Genomic DNA, 13,356 nt, shown 5'->3' with positions numbered 1-13,356 from the left:
AAACACCATCAATCATGCAGCAATTTTTTGATTTTAGCTCACTGGATGGGAAATTCACTTGTTCCACAGTAGACTGGTCAACAGAACAGGGAGCAGAGAGTGCCTGGGGTAGGGGCCAAGGGCCACCACAAAAGCTGCCAGAGATGCATTTCTGCTGCTGTGTGATTTGTGCCAAGTGCCTTCCAGCATGTACGAAGGGGCCGTTCTGCTGCCATTACATGACCTCTTTTCCTTCCTTTTTTAAATGATTTTTCTGGCCTCCAAACTTGCAAGCAAAATGACGATTTGGCAAAAGTAGAGCCCATGTCTTTTGAAACGTACACCACCCTCCAACCTCAGAGAGGGAGAAAAAATCCTATTGAGGCAGCTGCATTAATGTTTCCCATTGTAGAAGTGGTTTTGAATTCTGCTGCTGGTTTGGGATGTTACACAGTTTAGCATAAAATCAATTCATTGTTAACTCCATTGTGGTTGGATCTTATGGGCATGCAGCATTTCTTACTCTAAGTTACATTTGATTTTTGATTGAAGTAAATCCTCTGGAGATACTTACAAAAGGCACATGGAGTGCTTCAGTTCTTCCATTAGAAAACATCGGCACTTTGGTAACTTTGAGCTGCCTCAATCTTTGCAAACAATTAAAAAAAATAAAAACCACAGCAGCAATCAACTTTTTGCCTTTTCGGTACTTAATTCATAACCTTTCCATCAACCTACTTGACTATGTCTGTAAGAATTCAGAATGTGAAATTTATGCTTTTCCTATTATGTGCCTATCATTGCATTTAAATAACAGCAACCCATCATCTCTAATATTTTTGTTGTGCCTAATTTATCAGTAGATATTAACAAAAAAAAAAACCTCTGGGCCATGGATATTTAATAAACAGACCAAATCCTCAATATCTAACTCATCAAACTTAGGCCAAAATCTGTGTATCACTGATATTCAATCAGCATAAAGATAGAAACACAGGAAGAGTGAAAAGAGAGAAGAAGAAGAATAAAAGCAAAAAAGGGGAGGAAGACATAGAAGTGTGTCAGCTACTTTTTGGAAGAGTGAAAAAGTGAATATGCCAGGGACTAGGGAAGGTTTTCAAAAACACTGAGCATTGGCATAATTTGTCTCCATTGAGGTGGTTCCTGCATTATGAGACTCATAAGCAGAAACATAAGCTAATGCAAGGATTGTTGAGCTCTGCCTTCTGAGTATGTGCAGTTTGCTAGCAGCTCAAGTGCACTCAAGCTGAGGATGAATCACATGACGAGGAACAAAGCTCAGCCATCGTGTAATTCCTGTCAGTCCAAAATTGCAGCTGTAGAAGGAAGCAAGTTAGCAGAGAGGGCAGAGGACAGTATTGCTAAGTTTCTCTGTCATGCAGTTTTATGTTCTCCTTTCCTGCTTACGCATTGAGGCCATAATCATCTCTTGCTGGTGAACTGTGCCCACTGCTTCCCCTTCCTTGGCTCTCCAGGATACCAGCTCGATGGCTCTCAGCCACTTCAGAAAATTGGCATGCCATTTACTGGGAGAATAAAGCTTATCCTTATTCGGTGTGTTCACCTGATGCACACCTTCATTGAGTCAGACTTCCTGGGAATGACAGGAGTGGAACATCTCCCTTATGAGGAGAGGCTGAGGGAGCTGGGTCTCTTTAGCTTGGAGAAGAGGAGACTGAGGGGTGACCTCATCAATGTTTACAAATATGTAAAGGGTGAGTCTCAGGATGATGGAGCTAGTTTTTTTTCAGTGATGTCCAGTGACAGGACAAGGGGCAATGGGTGTAAACTGGAGAATAGGAGGTTCCATGTGAACATCAGGAAAAATGTCTTTACTGCGAGAGTGACAGAGCACTGGAACAGGTTGCCCAGGGGGGTTGTGGAGTCTCCTATGTTGGAGATATTCAAGGCCCGCCTGGACAAGTTCCTGTGTGATGTACTCTAGATTACCCTGCTCTTGCAGGGGGGTTGGACTAGATGATCTTTTGAGGTCCCTTCCAGCCCTTGGGGTTCTGTGATTCTGTGAATCTCATTTGGCATCTCATTTGATTTGGAGGCCAGCAGCTAGAAAATACAGTTTTATATGCAAACTGAGCACATATAAACTGAGGGACTGTGTAGAACAGAACTGTCCACAAGTCATTTAGCACTAGCACAGTACTTTTGTACTAAGCAAACTTTACCTTATCTCTGCTCAACTCCGGCAATAGCTCATTATCTCCTTGAGCGTCCTTCAGAGGGAGCAGAAGAAATCTAGTGGGTTTCTATTGGAAAATTGTATAACAGCTGAGAATCTATAGCTTAAGCATCTTCAATAGCAGAAAATACATGAGCTGCAGGTAAGCCTTCTGTTGTGATTCCCATCCACAATTGTATTACAGGGCAGTTCTTAAATAAAGAACTATTCTGAGACCAAATGTGAAAACAGAGGATCCCTGAAGCTGAATGTTTTCAGAGTTTGGACCCTCCTGGCTCCAGGGGATAAGCAGACACTTTTGCAATTTTATCAAGAACCTTTTGTCACTGCTGTTACCAAACCATTGGCCTCTGACCATAGAGATGCAGAAAGAGTGACAAGCAGAAAATATTTTGATAGATAAGAGCACCATAGTCAGTTCTACAGAGACTGTCAAAAACTTAACAGATAGAAAAAAATCTTAGCAACAGTTTGAGAGTAACAAAATTCAACAAGCAACAGGTCATTTACACTGGAAGGGCATTGAAAGGGACTGGCTAAAATCATAGTCATATTCAGTATGCCATATTTTAATGGCAAAATTGCTCTAAATTAAGTTTAATCATTATTTTGAAGAGTGCAAGTTGCAAGCATATACAGGAAGACTGAGCTCTAGGAACTCTTGATCATGATCATGTAGCATCAGCCACAGCCACTAACTGTAGAAAACAGAACAGAGAAGAAACTACCACTTTATTCAGAAAACATCTTGGAGAGAAAGATTCAAAGAGGCTGAACCATTTGCTTCAGTACTGGTGATAATCAGGCCTATTATGTTACACAGGAGAACTGTTGTCAGTGAAGTGAAAGGCATAGCATAAGCGTCTACAGCCTATACTTCACCAAGTCTATATGATTATCTGTGGGAAAAGTCAAGATGGCTCAGTTCGTATAAGTACACTAGTACAAATATTTATATAAACTATGCCTTTAAAATAATCTCTGTTAAAATTCAAGCTAGCATACTTCTGGCATGATTAACTAGTCTTGGTGCAAGTGTCTGCCCTTTACGTTGCTTTATGTGGATAATGCAAACAGTTGTTAATGACATATTTTAAGTTACATTCTGCTACTTTTGAATGGAGCAAGTCATGTTGTGGAAGTCCCAAGTATCTTCTCAAACTGGTCAAGCCCCAAACCCCGCTTCTTAGCAGAAGAAAAGCACGTTATTTTACTAAGCGCATCTGTATATGCATATGTATATATTCATATTATATAACTTTTATATATTAAACTGCAGATAGCAAACAGGTGTTTAAAGTCTTTAGACCTGGCTGCTTCAAGTTATGCCAGTTTGATGATTTCCAACAGGTTGTGGAGCTTGGGGATTTGTCTTCTCTTTTGGCTATTTAAGCAAACTGAAGGACTCATCACAAGGAAAACCTCATTCTCTCCATTCCATAAAACTGGGTTGAAAGCCTCTCCAAGCCATCTCTACTTGCAGTTTTTCTCACGTACCTTTTCTGGTTTCTGATATTCAAAAACAAGAATCACAGCACACACAAGAGGAGGCAAAAAAAAAAAAGCCTGAAGAGAGCACAGCAAAATTTTATGTCAGCTGAGGAGGGCTGACCCCTCCAAAACCCACAGAGAACATGGCAGGGCTGAGAGGCTGAGGTGGTCAGAGCTTCTGCCCCTTGGAAGGAAGAGCTTGACCCATGCACACAGCACCACCAGGGGACACAGGCAGAGGAAGAGTTTTAAACTTGAACTGTCCATTTAAAAACATAATTAACAGCAGAGGCCACAGATAATGCATTGTCAATCTAAACCCTACCCAAACATAAGACAACAAATTTGGTCAGCTTCATTTGCTGAAGGTTAGACGAGTTATATGTGAAATATAACTGCATCCTGAAGGTCTCAGTAAAGAACACTCACAAAATACCAGTCTTAAACACTTGGGAGCACAACACATTATCATCACAGAAGATAAATCTTGCAGTTTCAAACCCAGCTGCAACTAAAGCATTTATATCTCAAATCCATAGCTGACCTTTCTGCACACATCTCTGTTCTTTACCTTGCCCTCCTCCTGCTGTGAAATGTGCAATAATTGCACAGCGGATGACTTTTGTTTTCTAAGAACATGACATGGCTATTATTAATGTGGCCTGGTATTAGTCTGTTTTCCTTTTCATCTTTATCGGACATCTATATCTCTCTCGGAGGTCTTGTTTACATAAAACAGTGCACTTGGATGCATGGTGCTTAATGAGTTTCTGTATAACAGACGAGAGTGAGTACAGTACACTATGCTTTCTAATTATGAATCATTTGACTGTGTTACGAGAAAGAACGTCAGCAAATGGTGCCAAAAAGCTTCTTTCTAATTTCTTTTATTGCTATAAAGAACAGCCATAAATTATGAGTTAGGACAATGCTGCTTTGCTCCAAGCAGAAGCAGTAGGAAGAGAAAAACCCCTGGCTGTGCTCGTATTTCATGCTCCCTGAGCAGTGAGTGGCTCCTTCCTACATCTACAAGGCTCTGCCAAGGATAGTATAATAAAGTTGGTCAAACTCTGGTCTCAGTGGGTCTGACTACACTGGGGATCTGAAGAGAACTTCCCAGCTTCAGATTCACATTTTCCCCTCAAATACCAAGGAGCCTTGAGTGCATGCAGTCCATCCAACACCACCTACTTCCTGTCAAAAGAAAACCCAGGTGAGGAGGCAGCAATGGAGTCATGGTGTGCAGTGCTCTAGCCTGCAGCCCACCACAGAACTCACTGGCCTCATAGGGACATCCAGGCAACCCATGGCGTTTTGATGGCCCTGGGAATTTTAATCCACACTCAAAAAACTGAGAATTTGGTACAAAAGCAAGACATGCACACGCCATCATCCGCTCATCTACTAGCACAGGGAGAGGTACAGCATGGCTAACTGGCTCTACACCCTTAGCAAACAGCAGCTTCCACAAAAACCTTCATCAGAGAACACGATTTATGCCCTTTCTCTAAGTTTTGCCAGTGTAGTTATAAATGACTGAGTTCTTCCTATCCGTAAGTCAAACAATCAGAATGTTTGTTACTGCTGATTCCCCTGCATAGTGCAACCACAAGCTGTCTTGTGCAAGCTCCCATGAAGCCCCACCACAAAAGCATACCAGAGGTATGCTTAACATAAACAAAGTGCCATAGCACATGCATTTCAAGTCTACTTTGGGCCAATTCACTGGGCACGAAGAATCATGTTTCCTACAAAAGCTGCAGGAGCAGCGGGAAAACAGAGGGGATGAAGTTGCTTTGAGGTCACCTTTGTCTCCCTCTAGCCTCCTTTCCCTTCCCCTACCCTGGGCTGCATCCCCCAGGAGAGCCAGCCTGGCTCTGCAGTATCTCTGATGGAGCCTAGCACAACTAGGGTGGCCAGGGGCATATTTTTTTGTATATTTTGCAGTACAGCAAAATGAATGTGTCAGATTAGCCAAAATTGGCACCCTGAGCCCAGAAGTCCAAATAGGATTTAACAGTGAATAAGAAAAGCGGTATCATCCAGTAAATAATGGAAAGCCAACTTGCCTGAACCAGAAAATTATTTCAGAGTATTATGCTGATACTTACTTCAGGGTAATGGAAAACTCCCACTGCAAGTCAGCAATAAACTTTTTTTTGTTATGAAAATAAAGTAGGAACATTCTTACATTTTGATTTCTTACGTGACAGGTAAGATATTCCTTTCCTCCAGTAGAATTTCATATTAAACCTTGCCTTGATATAAGAACAAAGTAGATAAACTACCCAAACTTTCCATTTAACTTGTGGAGCATCATGCCCTTGTTAAGGGGTCAAGCTGTTGGGAATATCATATGTCACACTGCACATACACACTCTGGAGTAAGAGACGTAAGATGTCAAAGCAAATCAGTGTCAACAATAGAGAAGGAGTTAACCCAGTCACATCTGTTGCAGAAATAAAATCACAGAATGATAGAATGGTTTGGGCTGGAAGGGACTTTAATGATCATCTCATTCCAACCCCCCTGCCATGGGCAGGGGCACCTTCCACTAGACCAGGTTGCTTAAGGCCCTGTCCAGCCTGGTCTTGAACACTGCCAGGGATGAAGCACCCACTTCTATGGGCAACAATGCTCAGTGCTTTAGGAAATCTCTTTGGATCTGTTTATAGGCACAATTTGGCCAAATCATTGTTGATCCCAGGCTAGAGACATCTTTTATGGTAATTATTTTGTTTTATCTCTACATGCATCTTTTTCAGATGAAACTAGCAATTTTTTGATTTAAAAAATGTCCAAGATGTTTCCCTGGCTGAAGACTGATACTTCGCAAGCATCCACGATTACAAGGCAGAGTACATGCTTGATGAAATAGAAACGTGCATAATGTGAATTTCAGATAGTTACAAGACAACATTAAAATTGAACGCTATGTGTGTGCTTTAAGAGACTGGTCTTGCCTTGTAACTGAGAGTGTTAGCCCAGTCCAGATAATTCCTGGTATGCTGAATAAGAAATGTAAAACTGCCAGTTTCCTCAAGAAATGCCATTTCTAGAGGTGAGATCTTTCAAGAACATCAGTCCAAAAACGTGGAGGAGCAAAAGCCTGTAACTGCTATAGAAAATCTGAGCTAATGTAAAGAATACAGTAAAAAGAAGCAAAGCAGCAGAGGGCTTAAGGGGGAAAAGGGAGAAAGAAAAAAGTCTTTCAAAATCCAGATTTTTCAAAAGCAGAAGGTAGAAAAGGAAACAAATACCAGTAAACAACAAAAAACTGGTCATTATTTTTTTGACCTACACTTATTTTCAGTTGCTTCTGGAGCAGGAGGGGACAGCGTCCTTTTTTAGCTCATGGTTGAATTCCAAAAGCAAGTAGAAGAGAAAGCCCAGGTGTGGGGGTGCTTTGTTAGATTCAAGTGCTTCTGAGCAGTGCACTGCTCCATTTCAGTACAGAGGTAAAAAAAAAAATCTAGGCTTTCTAGTCAAATAGGATATTTATTTCTGCAGCATACAGTCTGATTATTATGGATCTGCTCCCACAGGCTTCACGCAACTCCTTCCTTAAGACTATTTCCTATAGCTCCGTAATCCACAACGCTGTTCCACATAATAACAGGCTAATCATTGCCCTACTTTTAAAAATGCAAAAAGTTTTTGACATGCTACATAGAGGTACTTCCCAAACAGCCCATAAACCTGCCCAGCAGATTCCTCCTCCATTTCCTTACTTGCTGTTATCTCCCCTAGTATCTTGTCTTGTAGAGTTTAATTTAGATTGCAATATCTTTGGGCCAGAGGACACGTAAATCACCTGTGGCTCCACACAAATATTGAGTAACAGCAGAATCTGACTTTAGAGCCATAAAATGATTTCCAGACTTTAAGTTCTAGAAGTCTCAAACTTTTAGGCATTCCTACACGGATAACTGACAGGCAGTACTCCACAGGCTATCAAATAAGTGAGAATAAAAAGTGAGTGAAAAGGGAAGTTTTTCAGAGGCTTCCTGAATATTTTTGCTACATTGCACAACTAATTTTTCAAGCTATGAATCTAGGTTCCCGATCACACCGGTATATAGCAGTAACTCAGTTCTCAACCGCTTTTTGAAACTAAAGCTTTAAATCCTGACCCTGTTGAAGTCAACGGTAATTTTGTACTGTCACTACAGTTATTTGTGTCTAAGTGACATGAGCCTTCCACAAAAGGTTTCCACCATAAACTCTTGCCATTAAAACTACTAATGTTCATGAACTGAACTTGGCACTGCTTTCACGGTTTATTTTTTTACATCATTAGGCTCTACAGGAGATCCACATTTATCTGATAAATTTATACATTACAAGATGTGCTAAAAGTCCAAATTTTACCAGTATCTTCAAAAAGCTGTGGCAGGGAAAAAGCTGCAGCAGGGAAAAAGCAGCTTGAAGTGAGAATGTGCAATCCAAGCATACAATGGAAGTGTTCAGATCCTAAGGAGGAGGAAGGAAATTACGCTCCCACATCACAATGTGATACCATGGTGCCCCATCACATGAAATACAGTACAGGTAAACAGGAGGAGAAAATAGAACTAACTCCATCTTGATCAAAACGTTTGACTTGAGGAAAATAATGCATTCTGGGACATCCAAGCACCTCTTTCATCCATAAGGCAAGAAAAACTTGCTCTAGGAATTCCAGAGGGCATAAAAGCACTAAAAGCAGTTACGGAGTTTTCAGTCAGACTCACAGAGTGTGCAATAACTTTTCCCTTTGGTCAGCTTTTCCCAAAAAATGTCCCCAGCATGAAAAAAAGGTAGCATTCAGGGATGTGCCTTACCAGTCCAGGCCAGTGTGCAATGGTTGCCTGCAGTTGTGGCATGAACTACAGCCCACTGATCCTGTTGTACCAGCTTTACAGAGCTGCTGATCAGAATTTTTTTATCTGCAAATGACATGAAAGGATGATGTGCAAGTCCAGAGGAGGGCCACAATGATGATCAGGGGACTGGAGCACCACCTGTATGAAGATAGGCTGAGAAAGTTGGGGCTATTCAGCCTGGAGAAGAGAAGGCTGCATGGAGACCTCATAGCAGCCTTCCAGTATCTGAAGGAGGCCTGCAAAGATGCTGGAGAGGGACTATTCATTGGGGACTGCAGCAACAGGACAAGGGGTAATGGGTTTAAACTTAAACAGGGGAAATTTAGGTTAGATATAAGGAAGAAGTTCCTTACTGTGAGGGTGGTGAGGCACTGAAATGGGTTGCTAAAGGAAGTTGTGAATGCTCCATCCCTGGCAGTGTTCAAGGCCAGGTTGGGTAGAGCCTTGGGCAACATGGTCTAGTGTGAGGTATCCCTGTCCATGGCAGGCGGGTTAGAACTAGATGATCTTAAGGTCCTTTCCAAACCTAGCTATTCTATGAGGTTAGAAGTCCTGCCCCTAGCTTTTCTTACTGTGACTGAAGAGCAAAAAAGAGCCAGCAGCCTACATCCTAAGTACCAGTCACAGTCCACGTACAACCATTGTTTTAAGCTGTCCTTGGGATTTGAATTGGGAGGTCCAGATTTGGCTCTAATTATTTCCACCACCACCACCCGAGATCACAGCTATTTAGATGTTGAGTTTAATTTGGTTTGAAGCCTGTTTAAAGGAGATTGGTCCTGGTACACCACAAATGCCTTGTGTCTCCCTTGGGAGAATCCCATCCTTCAGACCATAGTAACTGAAGAGGAAAAGAATGGAGACAAGCAAGGCCAAATACCTCTTAATTTGCCATGGGGATCGTACATATGTCCTTGCTGTATGCTGCACCACCTCAAGATGGGAACCCCTTTTCCCATGACTTTACTGGCATGCCAGACACAAGCACTGAAGGCTAATGTATTGATATGAGAACATGAATTGGGCAATTTACATCTTTCTGCTAGAACACAAGTAACTATTAATAATATGTCTTCTAGGCTCAGCCCTTTGTCTAGGGTGATTCTGCTTTACACAGCCTGATCCCACATAAAACACTTTTCATGAAAACGCAGTTAGGTTTATCAGCACACACTATATCAATACACATCAAATAGTCTTCATATAATAGGATGACAACTCCTAAATTCCTTGTTGTAGAATGGAATTTCACCTCAAACACATTCAAATATTCCAATATAAAAAGTGCTCTTGTTACTAATGAAATATACTATAGTACCTCAGTAACATGCTATAGGCTTGGGCTCTCCAGTTCGAGATACATGTGCATCTGTATTTGTCAATTTACTTTAGTTCTTAGCATTTTGAAGTTGCTATGGATATCTGGCTCATGTGATAGTGCCCGTCAAACAGTGGCCACAGAATACATCTTGGATACCAGGCATCTAGAAATGGGTGCATGTGAATGGTACTCAAAAAGGTGAGCTCTGACATTGAGCTGCACAATCCCTGAAAGTAACTGCAATTTTGATCTGCTCTGAAAAGCTGATACAGTGCCTGGCTGTCTCTTTGTTGTAAGAGGCTGGGAATTTCCTGCAAAGCATGTAATATGCTTGAGGCATCAAGTTTTTTACATTTATTTGCCAAAAAAATAAGGGTGTATTTTTTGGCATTTTTCCATGGTGACTTAATTCAAGGACTATGAACAAGATGGAAATGGAAATGGAAAACACCTTTCAGTTACAAAATACTACTTGCACACACTCTGAATCTTGATAGTTTAAACCACAGTAAGCACCATAAGAACCAAGATAAAACCCCAAAGAGATTGATAGCAGTTAACTAAAAGCATCATAAAGTTAAGCACAGTAGAGCCCTTTAGAGTTCACTGGCCAATGCAATTGGAACAGAGTGAGGAATAGCGGGGTTTGTCCTCATGCTGGGATCCTGGGAGGAATAACACCATTGCATCTTGTCTCAACTTGCCCATCACAGACAGATGAAACATGCTTACCCTGTGGTCAAAAATGAGGCAGCATATAATACATAGTACTGAAAATCCTATGTTTCAAGATTCTTACTGCCTTTTCTGGAGTTAAAAGATTCTGTAAAAGTCCTTCTTTGCTTAAAAAAAAAAAAAAAAGTTTCAGTCTTCATTATAAAGTGTGATGCCATGAGCCTTGAGTTTTCAGGAAAGAAACAGAGGTGACCGCATCAATGAACTAATATGATTTAGGAGCTTGACTTGCTTTGAACACAGAGACTGCAATACCACATACAGTAAAAGTATGTTTTGAGATCCCTAAATTAAACACTTTAGAACCAGCTCTTTCAGATTTTGGTCAGGGTTTGTTTTTTTTTTGTCTGTTTGTGATTTCATCATGCTGAACTTAAGATACCCAAATGTTCTGAAAGGGACAGCAACTGAGTATTTAGCTTCCACTCCCCCCCTCCCCCCCCCCCCCACTTTCATCATACTCCTTTAAACAGACTCCACAGATACAGAGACATTGTTATTACTAGCAATTTCAAGCAATGTTGCGGTCCCAACCTCAATTTATGTTTTAACAGGCTTAAACATCACTAATTCAAATCTTATGTTACCAGGATAACCTCAAGAATGCCTCTAGTTTGGTACCAAGTCACCTAGCCACAGCCAGGACAACTACAAAAGCCCTTAAAGCTTTTCAAAGCCCCATTTTTCTTTATTTCATTAATTTTATAAGCAGGGAAAGTTTATTTCTCTCCTTCAGAAGGGCTACTTTTCCTAGACCACCAGAACAAACTGCTTCTGGTTTTTGCAGCACCCTTGAAGCTGAAATTGGGTTATTTCACAGAAGGGTCTATGAATATGAACAAGATAAAGCTGAATTGATGGTGTCCACCCGCAGCGATCAGATCACACAGCTGTTCATGATGTAAACCCAAACAGAAGGGAAATGCTAAACATGATGTATCTTCACACTCCTGGGACCTGCTTGTCTATTCTTTCAACTTCAGCCTTATTCCTATGCTTCTGGTCACTTTATGGTCACAACCACTTACTGGATTTACATAAAGTAACATTAATTTCACTAGCTACTTCTGTACAGAAGGGGTTTTGTCTTAGGTTTGGTTTGCTGTTTTTAATCAGAACCCTCTTGTCTCTTTCCACCTTGTTTCTCAAACTGACTTCCTGCAGCGGATGGTGAAACCTGCTAGCTCCTCAAATCAGCTGTGTGGTCTGGTGAAACTTTCACAAAGTTCCATGTGTGAAACATCAAGCCTTAGTCAACAGTTGTGTCATGAGAGAGATGATACAATGCCAGCAGGGCAATCAGAAGCAGACAGTAATGAACTTATGGAAAGCCAGAATTTATCGTGTGGTTATTGCTAGTATTTGTTTAAAAGCGATCCTTTAATGCAAATGTTGAGTGCAGATTTCTTTGAAATGATGTAATTTAAGATTAAGAGCTCACATGTGCCAATAGCTAGACTGATCAGCAAACAAGGGAAGAGCGTCCTCAGACTTTCTACAAAGTAATGTTCTTCCAGTTGCTTCCAGTTTAAATCCAAGTCTTGGTATAAGAAAAGCTATCGTACCCATTGTACACACAAGCATTTCAGAGCCCAGATCACTACGCAGTTTTGTAGCAAAATGCTAGAGATTTTTAAATAAACTATTAAATTGTTGCTGTCATTGTCTTGACTTTCATTGTCTTGTATTTTATACAGCCAGCTGATGTTCAAATGTGTTTTGTGATTTTAATCTTCTCCCTTAGGCTTACCCACAAAACACTACCACACACTTATTCAGCAAATTAACTAAATTATTTCCTTCCCAAATAAAAGCTTAGATCTTCATGGGGAAGGCTGATGGGTTTTGGCAGAAAAGTCTGGAATTATGGAGTCACTAACTGTAAATCAGCTAAAACCATAGATCAAGGAAGTACGGATTCAAAGAAGGCCACAGTGAGACAAATCTTGATTTTGTTTATAATTTGTAACTTCATTGACATCAGCTGAAGTACAATCACACTCCTTCGGATTTGCATGCCCACAGTACACACTTATACATATGCAACACAGAAAGGTTGTTTTCACCACAGCCAACCCACTTGGCCAACTTCTTCCCTTTTATGTCTATAAAAGGTACAGATAAGCAATATGCAATTTAAAGAAAATGCATAACTGGTAATTTATTTAAGAATCATTGGGAAGTTCATTATGGACAAAAAACAGAACAGGGAGAATTCTCACTCTACACATTAGTTTTGAGGGGCTGTATTTAAACAATAAGTAATCCTTCCTACAGCCATGAGATGCAGCCCGAAAGTCACAGACAGCCTTGGAAGAGAGATTCTTTGATGGTCAGACATGGACATGCCAACTGGATGCCTTCCTTCTGCGAAAGAAAGCTTTACATCTCTTATTTCCTAGACACGACCTTACTGCCAGTCCCACTTACACATCCTCAGCAGAATAACCTATTCTTTGTCCTATAGAAATAGCATTGACCCATACTGTCGTCGTCCCCCCAAGTCAAAGGTGCAGAGCTTCTTAAACTAAGAACACCCTTCCTCTGTAATCCCACTCCCCTTTTCCTCTGGCTGTCAACAGCTCCAGGTAGGCCCTGTGGGACTTGAAAGCACTTAGCTGACCAAGTAGGGATCACCCTCCTTTTAGCTGCGACAGGAGAGCTACTTCACTGCCATCCATCCATCACACACAAGTAAGGGAAGAAGAGGGATGAGGATGCTGGGGGGGGGGAATCAAAAAACCCC

The 13,356-nt window shown here is 41.1% G+C and overlaps 1 long non-coding RNA gene across 1 annotated transcript in view; it reads right to left on the bottom strand.

The window, feature by feature from the left end:
* The window catches only part of LOC133282396 (uncharacterized), a 120,504-nt gene extending 109,786 nt beyond the window's left edge, over positions 1 to 10,718 (bottom strand). Inside the window, exon 1 of the long non-coding RNA XR_009747641.1 lies at positions 10,647 to 10,718. This is a non-coding gene — a long non-coding RNA (uncharacterized LOC133282396). The remainder of the gene's footprint in view (positions 1 to 10,646) is intronic.
* Positions 10,719 to 13,356: the final 2,638 nt, after the last annotated feature.

This window comes from Pezoporus flaviventris, unplaced genomic scaffold, assembly GCF_033815535.1.
Source record: "Pezoporus flaviventris isolate CSIRO_AGI_PZ_B2104156 unplaced genomic scaffold, CSIRO_AGI_Pfla_v1 ptg000002l, whole genome shotgun sequence".
NCBI classification, from domain to species: Eukaryota; Metazoa; Chordata; class Aves; order Psittaciformes; family Psittacidae; genus Pezoporus; species Pezoporus flaviventris.
Note: the sequence above shows the minus strand (reverse complement) of the source record. Positions and strands in the feature narration are given on the sequence as shown.